Genomic DNA, 13,920 nt, shown 5'->3' on the forward strand with positions numbered 1-13,920 from the left:
GTTAGGTTGTTTATTCGAGATGTTTCCTGTTTCTTAAGGTGGGATTGTATTGCTATATACTTCCCTCTTAGAACTGCTTTTGCTGCATCCCATAGGTTTTGGGTCGTCGTGTCTCCATTGTCATTTGTTTCTAGGTATTTTTTAATTTCCTCTTTGATTTCTTCAGTGATCACTTCGTTATTAAGTAGTGTATTGTTTAACCTCCATGTGTTTGTATTTTTTACAGCTCTTTTCCTGTAATTGATATCTAGTCTCATAGCATTGTGGTCGGAAAAGATACTTGATACAATTTCAATTTTCTTAAATTTACCAAGGCTTGATTTGTGACCCAAGATATGATCTATCCTGGAGAATGTTCCATGAGCACTTGAGAAAAATGTGTATTCTGTTGTTTTTGGATGGAATGTCCTATAAATATCAATTAACTCCATCTTGTTTAATGTATCATTTAAAGCTTGTGTTTCCTTATTTATTTTCATTTTGGATGATCTGACCATTGGTGAAAGTGGGGTGTTGAAGTCCCCTACTATGAGTGTGTTACTGTCGATTTCCCCTTTTATGGCTGTTAGTATTTGCCTTATGTATTGAGGTGCTCCCATGCTTGGTGCATAAATATTTACAATTGTTATATCTTCTTCTTGGATCGATCCCTTTATCATTATGTAGTGTCCTTCTTTGTCTCTTCTAATAGTCTTTATTTTAAAGTCTATTTTGTCTGATATAAGAATTGCTACTCCAGCTTTCTTTTGATTTCCATTTGCATGGAATATCTTTTTTCATCCCCTTACTTTCAATCTGTATGTCTCTCTAGGTCTGAAGTGGGGCTCTTGTAGACAGCATATATATGGGTCTTGTTTTTGTATCCATTCAGCCAATCTGTGTCTTTTGGTTGGAGCATTCAGTCCATTTACATTTAAGGTAATTATTGATATGTATGTTCCTATTCCCATTTTCTTAATTGTTTTGGGTTCGTTATTGTAGGTCTTTTCCTTCTGTTGTGTTTCTTGCCTAGAGAAGTTCCTTTAGCATTTGTTGTAAAGCTGGTTTGGTGGTGCTGAACTCTCTCAGCTTTTGCTCGTCTGTAAACGTTTTAATTTCTCCATCAAATCTGAATGAGATCCTTGCTGGGTAGAGTAGTCTTGGTTGCAGGTTTTTCTCCTTCATCACTTTAATTATGTCCTGCCACTCCCTTCTGGCTTGTAGAGTTTCTGCTGAGAGATCAGCTGTTATCCTGATGGGGATTCCCTTGTGTGTTATTTGTTGTTTTTCCCTTGCTGCTTTTAATATGATTTCTTTGTGTTTAATTTTTGACAGTTTGATTAATATGTGTCTTGGCGTATTTCTCCTTGGATTTATTCTGTATGGGACTCTCTGTGCCTCCTGGACTTGATTAACTATTTCCTTTCCCATATTAGGGAAGTTTTCAACTATAATCTCTTCAAATATTTTCTCAGTCCCTTTCTTTTTCTCTTCTTCTTCTGGAACCCCTATAATTCGAATGTTGGTGCGTTTAATGTTGTCCCAGAGGTCTCTGAGACTGTCCTCTGTTCTTTTCATTCTTTTTTCTTTATTTTGCTCTGCAGCCATTATTTCCACTATTTTATCTTCCACCTCACTTATCCGTTCTTCTGCCTCAGTTATTCTGCTATTGATCCCATCTAGAGTATTTTTTATTTCATTTATTGTGTTTTTAATCGATGCTTGATTCATCTTTAGTTCTTCTAGGTCCTTGTTAACTGTTTCTTGCATTTTGTCTATTCTATTTCCAAGATTTTGGATCTTGGAAATAGAATCTTGGATCATCTTTACCATCATTATTCTGAATTCTTTTTCAGGTAGACTGCCTATTACCTCTTCATTTGTTAGGTCTGGTGGGTTTTTATCTTGCTCCTTCTCCTGCTGTGTGTTTTTCTGTCTTCTCATTTTGCTTATGTTACTGTGTTTGGGGTCTCCTTTTTGCAGGCTGCACGTTCGTAGTTCCCGTTGTTTTTGGTGTCTGTCCCCAGTGGCTAAGGTTGGTTTAGTGGGTTGTGTAGGCTTCCTGGTGGAGGGGACTAGTGCCTGTGTTCTGGTGGATGAGGCTGGATCTTGTCTTTCTGGTGGGCAGGTCCACGTCTGGTGGTGTGTTTTGGGGTGTCTGCAGACTTTTTATGATTTTAGGCCACCTCTCTGCTAATGGGTGGCGTTGTGTTCCTGTCTTGCTAGTTGTTTGGCATAGGGTGTCCAGCACTGTAGCTTGCTGGTCGTTGAGTGAAGCTGGGTGCTGGTGTTGAGATGGAGATCTCTGGAAGATTTTCGCCGTTTGATATTATGTGGAGCTGGGAGGTCTCTTGTGGACCCGTGTCCTGAAGTTGGCTCTCCCACCTCAGAGGCACAGCACTGACTCCTGGCTCCTCAATTTGGGATGATTTGTTGTCTATTCATGTATTCCACAGATGCAGGGTACATCAAGTTGATTGTGGAGCTTTAATCCGCTGCTTCTGAGGCTGCTGGGAGAGGTTTCCCTTTCTCTTCTTTGTTCTCACAGCTCCTGGGTCTCAGCTTTGGATTTGGCCCCGCCTCTGCGTGTAGGTCGCCGGAGGGCGTCTGTTCTTTGCTCAGACAGGACAGGGTTAAAGGAGCAGCCTCTTCGGGGACTATGGCTCACTCAGGCCGGGTGGGAGGGAGGGGCACGGAGTGCGGGGCGAGCCTGCAGCGGCAGAGGTAGGCGTGACGTTGCACCAGCCCGAGGCGCGCCGTGCGTTCTCCCAGGGAAGCCGCCCCTGGATCCCGGGACCCCGGCAGTGACGGGCTGTACAGGCTCCCGGAAGGGCGGTGTGGACAGTGACCTGCACTCGCACACAGGCTTCTTGGCGGCGGCAGCAGCAGCCCCAGCGTCCCACGCCCATCACTGGGCTCCGCGCTTTCAGCCGCGACTCGCGCCCATCTGTGGAGCTCCTTTAAGCAGCGCTCTTAATCCCCGCTCCTCGCGCACCAGGAAACCAAGAGGGAAGAAAAAGTCTCTTGCCTCTTCGGCAGCTCCAGAGTTTTCCCGGACTCCCTCCCGGCTAGCTGTGGCACATTAGCCCCCTTCAGGCTGAGTTCTCGCCGCCAGCCCCAGTCCTCTCCCTGCGCTCTGACCGAAGCCCGAGCCTCAGCTTCCAGCGCCGCCCGCCCCGGCGGGCGAGCAGACAAGCCTCTCGGGCTGGTGAGTGCCGTTCGGCACCGATCCTCTGTGCGGGAATCTCTCCGCTTTGCCCTACCCAAGTATGTGGGGAGTTTCTTGCCTTTTGGGAGGTCTGGGGTCTTCTGCCAGCGTTCAGTAGGTGTTCTGTAGGAGTTGTTCCACGTGTAGCTGTATTTCTGGTGTATCCGTGGGGAGGAAGGTGATCTCCGCGTCTTACTCTTCCACCATCTTCTGGGTCTTGTTTTTGTATCCATTCAGCCAATCTGTGTCTTTTGGTGGGAGCATTTAGTCCATTTACATTTAAGGTAATTATTGATATGTATGTTCCTATTCCCATTTTCTTAATTGTTTTGGGTTCGTTATTGTAGGTCTTTTCCTTCTGTTGTGTTTCTTGCCTAGAGAAGTTCCTTTAGCATTTGTTGTAAAGCTGGTTTGGTGGTGCTGAACTCTCTCAGCTTTTGCTTGTCTGTAAACGTTTTAATTTCTCCATCAAATCTGAATGAGATCCTTGCTGGGTAGAGTAGTCTTGGTTGCAGGTTTTTCTCCTTCATCACTTTAATTATGTCCTGCCACTCCCTTCTGGCTTGTAGAGTTTCTGCTGAGAGATCAGCTGTTATCCTGATGGGGATTCCCTTGTGTGTTATTTGTTGTTTTTCCCTTGCTGCTTTTAATATGATTTCTTTGTGTTTAATTTTTGACAGTTTGATTAATATGTGTCTTGGCGTATTTCTCCTTGGATTTATTCTGTATGGGACTCTCTGTGCCTCCTGGACTTGATTAACTATTTCCTTTCCTATATTAGGGAAGTTTTCAACTATAATCTCTTCAAATATTTTCTCAGTCCCTTTCTTTTTCTCTTCTTCTTCTGGAACCCCTATAATTCGAATGTTGGTGCGTTTAATGTTGTCCCAGAGGTCTCTGAGACTGTCCTCTGTTCTTTTCATTCTTTTTTCTTTATTTTGCTCTGCAGCAGTTATTTCCACTATTTTATCTTCCACCTCACTTATCCGTTCTTCCGCCTCAGTTATTCTGCTATTGATCCCATCTAGAGTATTTTTCATTTCATTTATTGTGTTTTTAATCGATGCTTGATTCATCTTTAGTTTTTCTAGGTCCTTGTTAACTGTTTCTTGCAGTTTGTCTATTCTATTTCCAAGATTTTGGATCTTGGAAATAGAATCTTGGATCATCTTTACTATCATTATTCTGATTTTTTTTTTCAGGTAGAGTGCCTATTTCCTCTTCATTTGTTAGGTCTGGTGGGTTTTTATCTTGCTCCTTCACCTGCTGTGTGTTTTTCTGTCTTCTCATTTTGCTTATCTTACTGTGTTTGGGGTCTCCTTTTTGCAGGCTGCAGGTTCGTAGTTCCCGTTGTTTTTGGTGTCTGTCCCCAGTGGCTAAAGTTGGTTCAGTGGGTTGTGTAGGCTTCCCGGTGGTGGGGCTAGTGTCTGTGTTCTGGTGGATGAGTCTGGATCTTGTCTTTCTGGTGGACAGGTCCACGTCTGGTGGTGTATTTTGAGGTGACTGTGGACTTTTTATGATTTTATGCAGCCTCTCTGCTAATGGGTGGCGTTGTGTTCCTGTCTTGCTAGTTGTTTGGCATAGGGTGTCCAGCACTGTAGCTTGCTGGTCGTTGAGTGAAGCTGGGTGCTGGTGGTGAGATGGAGATCTCTGGGAGATTTTCGCTGTTTGATATTATGTGGAGCTTTGAGGTCTCTTGTGGACCCGTGTCCTGAAGTTGGCTCTCCCACCTCAGAGGCACAGCACTGACTCCTGGCTCCTCAATTTGGGATGATTCGTTGTCTATTCATTTATTCCACAGACGCAGGGTACATCAAGTTGATTGTGGAGCTTTAATCCGCTGCTTCTGAGGCTGCTGAGAGAGATTTCCCTTTTTCTTCTTTGTTCTCACAGCTCCCGGGTCTCAGCTTTGGATTTGGCCCCACCTCTCCAGGTAGGTCGCCGGAGGGCGTCTGTTCTTTGCTCAGACAGGACAGGGTTAAAGCGGGATTGGTTTTTTTTTTTTTTTTTGCTGTACGCAGGCCTCTCACTGCTGTGGCCTCTCCCGTTGCGGAGCACAGGCTCCGGACACACAGGCTCCGCGGCCATGGCTCGCGGACCCAGCCGCTGCGTGGCATGTGGGATCTTCCGGGATAGGGGCACGAATCCGTGTCCCCTGCATCGGCAGGCGGACTCTCAACCACTGTGCCACCAGGGAAGCCCGGGATTGGTTTTTAAACTACATTTTCCAATTTGTTTTTGATGTCACTGCTATCCATTTTTATTTTTAATTTATTAAATATTGACTAAGTAATAATATTTTTTCTAAAAAAGGCCTATCTTCTGTCCTGAATTTTATCTTAAGCACTTTCATGAACTAAAAAGCTTTATCCCATATGTTTCTATCCCCCAAAATGTATTTTATGCTTTGCCTGCTTTTGTCCATTACATAAACGAATTCATTCTGCATGTCTTCCGCTACTTATGTTTCCTCCTCACTGTAGGTACCTGAGATTCAGCCGTGTTATTATGTGCCATTGTAATATATTCTGTATCATTATCATTATCATTATATGACTCTACAACAACTTATTTTTCCATTGATGGACTTTTGGGTTGTTTCCAGATTTGCTATTGTAAACATTCTGTCATAAACTTAGATATATTTGTGGCACACTTGTGCAAGAATTTCTCTAGGGTATGTTCTAGGGTTAAAATTGCTGGGTCATAGGGTATACACATCTTCAAATTTACTAGGTAACATCAAGTTGTTTTTCCAAATATCTGTCCCACCAGCAGTATGTCAGTTGCCTCGTGTCCTCACCTACACTTGATATTGTCATATTTTAAATTTTTAGGCATGTTTGTAGATACAACGAGTATTTAATCAAAGACTTGCTTTTAAATCTATAAATGGAGATCACTTGTCCTAATCCACCCATCCTTCAGTGTTGGCATAAGAACTAAAGTTAACAAAGGGGAAAATAGATTTGAAAATATTTTGTAAATTACGAAGTTTTCCACATACTTAAGAAGCTATCATCATCAGTAAATTGAGAGTATCCTAGAGAATCAATAGACAATGTTATAGCACAACTCCAGACCCTTCCCCTCTCGAGCTAAATGATTTACAAGCTCAGAATGTCTGTAGACCTATAGGCCAGAGGAAGGATGCCCATTGTGGTGACAGTGACAGTAATCTGAGCCCATCTTCTGAATAATGAACATCTTCCAATTTTATAGCATCTTCAGCTGGGTTGATTCTGGAACCTTGGGATCAAGATGAAGTGAATTAAAAAACAATAACTTGAGCATGTTTTCTGGTTTATGGGTGGCAGCCAGAGAATTCTTGAAAAATAAATGGTGCTTGCATTTTAGGAACTTGATTACAAACGTTTTGGAAATGTATGTCCAATGCCTAAATAATTCCTGGGATACTTTCACTATGAAGGAATGTAAACCTAAGTTATGACTGCTGACCTGGCCATTTTCTGCACATTGTGCTCTATTTTTCCATTCTTTCTTCTCCTCCAACACTTAATTGATTTCAAGGGCAGTTCATTACTCTACCTTGTAAGTTTTTTTTAATTTATTTTATCCAAGTATAATTGACTCACAATGTTGTATTAATTTCTGCTGTACAGCAAAGTGATTCAGTGTTTTATATATATATATATATATATATATATATATATATATATATATATATATATATATATATATACACATACACATTCTTTTTCATGTTCTTTTCCATTACGGTTTATTACAGGATATTGAATATAGTTCCCTGTGCTATAGAGTAAGAGATTGTTGTTTATCCATCCTATATATAATAGTAGTTTGCATCTGCTAATTCCAAACTCCCACTCCATCCCTTCCCCACCACCGTCCCCCTTGGCAACCACAAGTCTGTTCCCTATGTGAGTCTGTTTTGTAGATAAGTTCATTTGTGTCACATTTTAGGTTCCACATATAAGTAATATCATATTATCCTGTGAGTTCTTGATCTATGTATAGACCTGAATATCCTGCAAAGGCAGAAGGTGATTTCACATTATTGGCACTTTTGCAAATCAACAAGGCTTAAACTATGAGGAGTTTTGCCTAATAATTCTCAGTTGGTTGACATCGCCAACCAACTGGTGTGAAGGTGCAATGCTGATGTCAGCAAATTGCTCCAAGACAGCACTTCCTTGGTGGTCCAGTAATAAAGAATCTGCCTTCCAATGCAGGGGACATGGGTTCCATCCCTGGTCGGGGAACTAAGATCCCACATGCCACGGGTCAACTAAGCCCTTGTGCCACAACTAGAGAGAAACCTGCGTGCGGCAAGGAAAAATCCCACATGCCCCAACGAAGATCCCATATGCTGTAACTAAGACCCAACGCAGCTGATCAATCAGTCAATCAATCAATCAATCAATAAAGAAATAAGTTGCTCTGAGACAGCTGAGACTGATGACTAAATTTTTTCTTTTAATTTTTATTGGAGTATAATTGATTTACAATGTTGTGTTAGTTTCAGGTGCACAGCAAAGTGAATCAGTCATACATAACATATATCCACTCTTTTTTTTTTTTTAGGTTCTTTTCCATATAGACCATTAAAAGAAAGATAAGGTTCTGTTCACATCTCTGCTGCCGGCTCCAGTCCAGACAGTCATGTTTTATGGAAGACCTTGGTCAGAGCCCTGTGAGAATGAGTGCCAGCAAGAGGTGGGTCTGGGTGTGTGTGTGTGTGTGTGTGTGTGTGTGTGTGACAGAGATAGAGACAGAGACAGAGAGTTACAGAGGTTTTGAAGTTGACCAAACAGTAAGAATCACAAAAACATAGGAACCAGGCCTCCAAGTCTGTGAATATATCAGTGTTGTAAGTAATATATACTTTATGAAGAAAGAATGGGCATGGACAACTTGGAATTGCCAGATCTTAACTGTTGACTTTTCTTGGTCTTCCCAATAACCAGTATTCAGTCTCCATAAATATCCAAAACATAGTTACTGAGTATCTACTAAGTGTCAGGAATGGTGCTAGGTGTGGGGGATAAAGTGATGAAACAAAATGACATGGTCCCTGCCTTCCTAGAGCTTACAGTCTAGTGGGAAAGACAAATAATATGAAAATCAACAAATGAACATATGATCAAGCACTGTAATGTCATAGGATGCTTTGCAGAGACTGATGGTGATGATGGTCAATAAGGGGTTTGTAGACCAAGGTGAGAACTTCAAATTTCATTCAAAGTGGAAAGCTGTAGAAAGTTTTTCAACAAGGGAAGGACATGATCTAATTGATGTTTTAAAGAAGATTATTCTGGCTGCTGAGTGGAAATTGGATGGGAGGGGGCCAGAGTGAAAGCTGGGAGGCAATTGCAGTCCAGGTAAGAGGTCATGATGACCTTGACCAGGATATTGATAACAGGTATGGAGAAAAGAGCACAGGTGCCAGGTATTAATCAGGGTTCTCCAGAACCCTGGATATAGTTATACATTTACAGATATAACATATCATATTTATTTGAAAAAGGATTTGTTATAAGGAATTAGCTGACACAATTATGGAGGCTTAGAAGTCCCATGATGTGTCATTTATAGGCTGGAGACCTGAGAAAGTTGATGGTATGTTTCCAGTCTGAGTCCAGAGGTCTGAGAAATGGAAAGTCAATAGTATAATTTCTGGTCTGAATCTGAAGGCCTGAGGACTAACAGTGCCGTTGGTGTAAGCTCCTGTCCCAGGGCAGGAGAACACCAATGTCTCAGCTCAGCAGTCAGGCAGAGAGAACAAATTCTCTCTTACTCAGTCTTTGTTCTATTCAGGCCTCCAGTGGATTGGCTGAGGCACACACCCACATTGGGGAGGGCAATCTCTTTACTCAGTCCATTAACTCAAATGTTAATGACTTCTGGAAACATCCTCACAGACACAACTAGGATAATGTTTAATCCAGTATTCTGCACACTCTCTGGCCCAGTGAAGTTGACACATAAAATGCTTTGGAGGCACAAAGTACAGGACTTGCTTCTTAGTTGCAAAGGTGGGAGAAAGGTGAGGAAAAAAAAATCAGGGGACACAAGCCCACGTTTTTCAGGGAAGCAAACTGTGAATGATGGGGCAATTTTACAGAGACAGGAAAGGCCAATGGGCAAGAAAAGCAAGAGTTACCTTCAGAGAAGTCAATTCTGAGGTACTTGTGGGGACTCTAAGAGAAAATGTAATAACAAGGTAGTTGGAAAATTAGCCTAACCCTCCTCGGAAAGTCTGAGTAGGAGGTGTGAACTTGGGGGTTGTTTCACTAGGTGGGTTAAGTCAGTTGAAGAAAGAACATGGGCTCTAACAATTAACAAGCACATGAGAGAAAAAAAATAAAACCTTCTGTTGGGGAAGCCTCAGGGGAGAAGGATCAGTGATTGTCAGAATCTCACTTGGGACAAAAAGAACTAATGGTGGAAAGATGGCGGAAGAGTAAGACGCGGAGATCACCTTCCTCCCCACAGATACATCAGAAATTCATCTACACGTGGAACAACTCCTACAGAACACCTACTGAACGCTGACAGAAGACCTCAGACCCCCCAAAAGGCAAGAAACTCCCCACATACCTGGATAGGGCAAAAGAAAAAAGAATAAACAGAAACAAATGGATAGAGACGGGACCTGCACCAGTGAGAGGGAGCCGTGAAGGAGGAAAGGTTTCCACACACTAGAAGCCCCTTCGCGGGCGGAGACTGCGGGTGGCGGAGGGAGAAAGCTTCGGAGTAGCAGAGGAGAGCACAGCAACAGGGGTTTGGAGGGCAAAGCGGAGACGTTCCGGCACAGAGGATCGGTGCCGAACGGCACTCACCAGCCCGAGAGGCTTGTCTGCTCGCCCGCCGGGGCGGGCGGCGCTGGAAGCTGAGGCTCGGGCTTCGGTCAGAGCGCAGGGAGAGGACTGGGGCTGGCGGCGAGAACTCAGCCTGAAGGGGGCTAATGTGCCACAGCTAGCCGGGAGGGAGTCCGGGAAAACTCTGGAGCTGCCGAAGAGGCAAGAGACTTTTTCTTCCCTCTTGGTTTCCTGGTGCGCGAGGAGCGGGGATTAAGAGCGCTGCTTAAAGGAGCTCCACAGATGGGCGCGAGTCGCGGCTGAAAGCGCGGAGCCCAGTGATGGGCGTGGGACGCTGGGGCTGCTGCTGCCGCCGCCAAGAAGCCTGTGTGCGAGTGCAGGTCACTGTCCACACCGCCCTTCCGGGAGCCTGTACAGCCCGTCACTGCCGGGGTCCCGGGATCCAGGGGCGGCTTCCCTGGGAGAACGCACGGCGCGCCTCGGGCTGGTGCAACGTCACGCCTACCTCTGCCGCTGCAGGCTCGCCCCGCACTCCGTGCCCCTCCCTCCCACCCGGCCTGAGTGAGCCATAGTCCCCGAAGAGGCTGCTCCTTTAACCCTGTCCTGTCTGAGCAAAGAACAGACGCCCTCCGGCGACCTACACGCAGAGGCGGGGCCAAATCCAAAGCTGAGACCCAGGAGCTGTGAGAACAAAGAAGAGAAAGGGAAACCTCTCCCAGCAGCCTCAGAAGCAGCGGATTAAAGCTCCACAATCAACTTGATGTACCCTGCATCTGTGGAATACATGAATAGACAACAAATCATCCCAAATTGAGGAGCCAGGAGTCAGTGCTGTGCCTCTGAGGTGGGAGAGCCAACTTCAGGACACGGGTCCACAAGAGACCTCCCAGCTCCACATAATATCAAACGGCGAAAATCTTCCAGAGATCTCCATCTCAACACCAGCACCCAGCTTCACTCAACGACCAGCAAGCTACAGTGCTGGACACCCTATGCCAAACAACTAGCAAGACAGGAACACAACGCCACCCATTAGCAGAGAGGTGGCCTAAAATCATAAAAAGTCTGCAGACACCCCAAAACACACCACCAGACGTGGACCTGCCCACCAGAAAGACAAGATCCAGCCTCATCCACCAGAACACAGGCACTAGTCCCCTCCACCAGGAAGCCTACACAACCCACTAAACCAACCTTAGCCACTGGGGACAGACACCAAAAACAACGGGAACTACGAACGTGCAGCCTGCAAAAAGGAGACCCCAAACACAGTAACATAAGCAAAATGAGAAGACAGAAAAACACACAGCAGGAGAAGGAGCAAGATAAAAACCCACCAGACCTAACAAATGAAGAGGTAATAGGCAGTCTACCTGAAAAAGAATTCAGAATAATGATGGTAAAGATGATCCAAGATTCTATTTCCAAGATCCAAAATCTTGGAAATAGAATAGACAAAATGCAAGAAACAGTTAACAAGGACCTAGAAGAACTAAAGATGAATCAAGCATCGATTAAAAACACAATAAATGAAATAAAAAATACTCTAGATGGGATCAATAGCAGAATAACTGAGGCAGAAGAACGGATAAGTGAGGTGGAAGATAAAATAGTGGAAATAATGGCTGCAGAGCAAAATAAAGAAAAAAGAATGAAAAGAACAGAGGACAGTCTCAGAGACCTCTGGGACAACATTAAACGCACCAACATTCGAATTATAGGGGTTCCAGAAGAAGAAGAGAAAAAGAAAGGGACTGAGAAAATATTTGAAGAGATTATAGTTGAAAACTTCCCTAATATGGGAAAGGAAATAGTTAATCAAGTCCAGGAGGCACAGAGAGTCCCATACAGAATAAATCCAAGGAGAAATACGCCAAGACACATATTAATCAAACTGTCAAAAATTAAACACAAAGAAATCATATTAAAAGCAGCAAGGGAAAAACAACAAATAACACACAAGGGAATCCCCATCAGGATAACAGCTGATCTCTCAGCAGAAACTCTACAAGCCAGAAGGGAGTGGCAGGACATAATTAAAGTGATGAAGGAGAAAAACCTGCAACCAAGACTACTCTACCCAGCAAGGATCTCATTCAGATTTGATGGAGAAATTAAAACGTTTACAGACGAGCAAAAGCTGAGAGAGTTCAGCACCACCAAACCAGCTTTACAACAAATGCTAAAGGAACTTCTCTAGGCAAGAAACACAACAGAAGGAAAAGACCTACAATAACGAACCCAAAACAATTAAGAAAATGGGAATAGGAACATACATATCAATAATTACCTTAAATGTAAATGGACTGAATGCTCCAACCAAAAGACACAGATTGGCTGAATGGATACAAAAACAAGACCCATATATATGCTGTCTACAAGAGCCCCACTTCAGACCTAGAGAGACATACAGATTGAAAGTAAGGGGATGAAAAAAGATATTCCATGCAAATGGAAATCAAAAGAAAGCTGGAGTAGCAATTCTTATATCAGACAAAATAGACTTTAAAATAAAGACTATTAGAAGAGACAAAGAAGGACACTACATAATGATAAAGGGATCGATCCAAGAAGAAGATATAACAATTGTAAATATTTATGCACCAAGCATGGGAGCACCTCAATACATAAGGCAAATACTAACAGCCATAAAAGGGGAAATCGACAGTAACACACTCATAGTAGGGGACTTCAACACCCCACTTTCACCAATGGTCAGATCATCCAAAATGAAAATAAATAAGGAAACACAAGCTTTAAATGATACATTAAACAAGATGGAGTTAATTGATATTTATAGGACATTCCATCCAAAAACAACAGAATACACATTTTTCTCAAGTGCTCATGGAACATTCTCCAGGATAGATCATATCTTGGGTCACAAATCAAGCCTTGGTAAATTTAAGAAAATTGAAATTGTATCAAGTATCTTTTCCGACCACAATGCTATGAGACTAGATATCAATTACAGGAAAAGAGCTGTAAAAAATACAAACACATGGAGGTTAAACAATACACTACTTAATAACGAAGTGATCACTGAAGAAATCAAAGAGGAAATTAAAAAATACCTAGAAACAAATGACAATGGAGACACGACGACCCAAAACCTATGGGATGCAGCAAAAGCAGTTCTAAGAGGGAAGTATATAGCAATACAATCCCACCTTAAGAAACAGGAAACATCTCGAATAAACAACCTAACCTTGCACCTAAAGCAATTAGAGAAAGAAGAACAAAAACATCCCAAAGTTAGCAGAAGGAAAGAAATCATAAAAATCAGACCAGAAATAAATGAAAAAGAAATGAAGGAAACGATAGCAAAGATCAATAAAACTAAAAGCTGGTTCTTTGAGAAGATAAACAAAATTGATAAACCATTAGCCAGACTCATCAAGAAAAAAAGGGAGAAGACTCAAATCAATAGAATTAGAAATGAAAAAGGAGAAGTAACAACTGACACTGCAGAAATACAAAAGATCATGAGAGATTACTACAAGCAACTCTATGCCAATAAAATGGACAACCTGGAAGAAATGGACAAATTCTTAGAAATGCACAACCTGCCAAGACTGAATCAGGAAGATATAGAAAATATGAACAGACCAATCACAAGCACTGAAATTGAAACTGTGATTAAAAATCTTCCAACAAACAAAAGCCCAGGACCAGACGGCTTCACAGGCGAATTCTATCAAGCATTTAGAGAAGAGCTAACACCTATCCTTCTCAAACTCTTCCAAAATATATCAGAAGGAGGAACACTCCCAAACTCATTCTACGAGGCCACCATCACCTTGATACCAAAACCAGACAAGGATGTCACAAAGAAAGAAAACTACAGGCCAATATCACTGATGAACATAGATGCACAGATCCTCAACAAAATACTAGCAAACAGAATCCAACAGCACATTAAAAGGATCA

Source organism: Mesoplodon bidens, assembly GCF_964165515.1.
Source record: "Mesoplodon bidens genome assembly, chromosome: 1".
Classification (NCBI taxonomy): Eukaryota; Metazoa; Chordata; class Mammalia; order Artiodactyla; family Ziphiidae; genus Mesoplodon; species Mesoplodon bidens.